The sequence below is a fragment of the Mandrillus leucophaeus genome, unplaced genomic scaffold (assembly GCF_000951045.1).
Source record: "Mandrillus leucophaeus isolate KB7577 unplaced genomic scaffold, Mleu.le_1.0 Scaffold1067, whole genome shotgun sequence".
NCBI classification, from domain to species: domain Eukaryota; kingdom Metazoa; phylum Chordata; class Mammalia; order Primates; family Cercopithecidae; genus Mandrillus; species Mandrillus leucophaeus.
In genome coordinates this window covers 424,955-428,304 of record NW_012098843.1, presented here as the reverse complement: position 1 = coordinate 428,304, position 3,350 = coordinate 424,955, and the positions used below count along the sequence as shown (strand labels likewise).

Here is a 3,350-nt window from a genome sequence, read left to right as displayed (position 1 = left end):
TTTTGAGACAAACTCTTGCTGTGTTGCCCAGGCTGGAATGCAGTGGTGCTATCTCGGCTCACTGTAACCTCTACCTCCAGGGTTCAAGCAATTCTCCCGTGTCAACCTTTGGAGTAGCTGGGACTATAGGCATGCGCTACCATGCCAGGCTAATTTTTTTGCATTTTTGGTAGAGACAGGGTTTAACCATGTTGGTCAGGCTGGTCTCGAACTCCTGACCCCAAGTGATCCGCCCTTCTCGGCTTCCCAAAGTGCTGGGATTACAGACATGAACCACTGCGCTGGGCCAGTTCTTATAGTAAGCTTATAGAAGTTGTGTTTTATATTACTCAATGTCCTTCTATTTTCTAGTACAGCGTTATCCACATGCACGTAGAACACAGGAAAATCGGATGTTGTTGTGTTGATGACATTCTTAGAGATAAAGTATGAGTGTTCTGTTTCATCATCCCCTTTGCTCATCCTTCTATTTTCCTTGTTTTCAAGATCAGAATGTTATATCATTTGGATTCTCAGTCTTACAGATATTTGCCTGAAGACTTGATAATAGATTTTTGTTTCTAACATCTAAAACTTAAAGGGTTTAATTGCAGAGAGCACCACAGTTAGCAAATGCATTTATAATAGGGGGCTAGTAGTATAATATACAAATTAATCCTAGTTGCAAAGACAATCCTATCAACTTTAAAATATTGCTTGTTTCATCTAGACAATTTTATGACTCTGTCCGATAATTATTAAGTTTATAAATGTGTTAGAATTTTATAGGTCCATTTCCTGGAAAGGACCAAATCCCAGGGAATGTTGTCACATACCTGCTCTCATAGTTTAGACTGGTGGTTTCTAAAGTGAAGTTCATGCATCACATGAAGGTACAGAAAGACATTGTTAGAATGTCTTTGTTTTCATGACTTCTATTTTAGTTATATGCCTTATAATTATTAGTAGAGAAGACGTGTTTTTATAAGTAAAAGTAATTAGAGGCTTATGCTCAGATACTTTTATTGATGTGGAATAAAAAGTGGAGACCACTAATCTAAATAAAAGGCCACTAATCTAAATACCGTTTCATAACCTGAAGTCAGTTTCTGTTACTTAGCCGTAACAAGTCAAAAATCAACTTATTAAACATAAATTCTGTGTCCAGCCTGAACAGAGAGTTGTGATGTGTGCATAATTCTGCATGGATGAACAGCATAAGACACATTCCTTGCCTTTAGAGAGTTTACAGTCTGATTGGAAGGAATATGGGCATAAGGAACAATAATTAGAAAATGACACAAGGGGCCAGGCATGGTGGCTCATGCCTGTAATTCCAATACTTTGGGAGGCCAAGGCAGGTGGATCACTTGAGATCAAGAGTTCAAGACCAGCCTGGCCAACATGATGAAACCCTGTCTCTACTAAAAATACAAAAATTAGGCAGGTGTGGGGGCACGTGCCTGTAATCCCAGCTGCAGGGGAGTGTGAGGCAGTGAGGCAGGAGAATCGCTTGAACCTGTGAGGCGGAGGCTGCAGTGAGCTAAGATCGCACCCCTGCACTCCAGCCTGGGTGACAGAGTGAAACACCATCTCAAAAAAGAAATAACGTAAAGAAAATGACACAAGGTAGCATAAGTGTGCACTGAGAAACTTAGCAGTATGAGTTTGTCAGTGTAAAATTGCTGTAGAAAGTGTGATAGGAGTGGCATAGTACATGGTGATTCTGTATTCTCAGAATGTTCCAAAGACTCTTATAGGATAAAATAATTCTTTGATTATCAGGTCAGTTCTTAGTCCACCTACCCAAATAAGCTGTGCTTGAACTCTCTCCTGGACCCAGATGTTAACTGGATGAACAAAAAGCTCATCGAATTAACATCTGGGCCCAGGAGGCAACTGGTAAATAATTTTTACCAATTTTCTTAATGGCATGCCTGCATTTCCTTTAAATTATAAGAGAACGTGGCAGAATGGACATGTTGAGAAAGTAATAAAGTTTTTGGAGCAGTGATAGTGTATAAAAGTAATTTAAACAGTGATAGTGTATAAAAGTAATTTAAAGTCAGCGTATTAGTTTCTTAGGGCAGCCATGACAGAGTACCAGAAGCTGAGTGGCTTTAAACATGTATGTTCTCACTTTCTGGAAGCTAGATGTTCAAAATCAAGGTGTCAGCAGGGCCATGTTCCCCCTGAAACCGGTAAAAGAATCCTTCCTTTTCTCTTCCTAACTTCTGGTAGTTTGCTGGACCTTGGAGTTCCTTAGCTTGCAGCAGTATAGCTCCAAGTGTGGCCTGTGTCTACATGGCATTCTCTCTTTGTGTCTCTATCACTACATGGCCATCTTCTTATAAGGATTCCAGTCATATTGGATTAGGGCACCACACCACTCCAGTGTGATTTCATCTTAACTAACTGTATCTGTAGTGACCCTATTTCCAAATAAGATCACATTCGGGAGTACTGAGTATTATAACTTCAGCATACCTTTTTTTTGGAATGCTATAATTTAACCTATAACAGTAAGTAATATCAACGCTTATATATAAATATGCTAAGACAATGCACAATTTCTTGTCAAATGATGCCTTCCCAGCTAAAACCCCATAGCCATGCAAAGTGGTTATGGGGTAAATGACAACTGGAAGAAAAGGAAGCCTCGTCTGCTATTTGTGTCAATTGTCTTGTGTCTGGGCTTTGGTATCTCAGGCCTTGGTAGAATTATTCATATAAACAATAATATGTACTATGTGGTTTTGATCTTTCTGGTAAAACTCCACGAAGTAATTTGTGGATCAGGATGGTTCTAAGGGTGTATTGGGTTTTTTGTTGTGATAATGTTACATAATTGTCTCCAAACCGCAATGGGTTATATCCACAAATATGTATTTCACCTTCATGGATTTGCAGTTTGACTGTGGTTTAGCTACTCCTGGCTGGGTTCTGCAGGCTGGCCTTGGCAAAGGCTAAGTCGGATGCCAAAGCTGAGGTACAGGTTCGGGTCTGTTCCACATGTCTTCATCCTGGAATCCAAGCTGAAGAGGGAGAAGCAGCTACCTGGAGCATACTCTGCTGGTGGGGAGCAGACACTTGCCAGGTCTCTTAGTGCTTCAAGTCAATATGAATATGACTATTAATCCTCACAGTCTATTGGTCAAAACAAGTCACATGAAAAATCAGATGTGGTCATATACTCTGTATACTAGTGCAAAGCATCACAGAGCTGCCCAGCAAAGGGTATGGATGTATAATTATCTTACAGCAAGGGAAGGAGTGCGTAATTAGGAACAACAATCCAGTCTACCAGAAAGCCATTTTCTTCTGAATTCTACAAGTTTTATGACAAGCAACTCAATAAACCTTTAAAAAAA

At 39.9% G+C, this 3,350-nt stretch overlaps 1 protein-coding gene and 1 long non-coding RNA gene across 3 annotated transcripts in view; one reads left to right on the top strand and one right to left on the bottom strand.

Moving 5' to 3' along the window:
* Positions 1-3,350, top strand: part of NCOA7 (nuclear receptor coactivator 7) — a 160,552-nt gene that overhangs the window by 18,765 nt on the left and 138,437 nt on the right. The window lies entirely within an intron of this gene.
* Positions 1-3,350, bottom strand: part of LOC105543202 — a 23,955-nt gene that overhangs the window by 1,804 nt on the left and 18,801 nt on the right. The window contains exon 2 of the long non-coding RNA XR_001006592.1: positions 2,874-3,014. This is a non-coding gene — a long non-coding RNA (uncharacterized LOC105543202). The remainder of the gene's footprint in view (positions 1-2,873; positions 3,015-3,350) is intronic.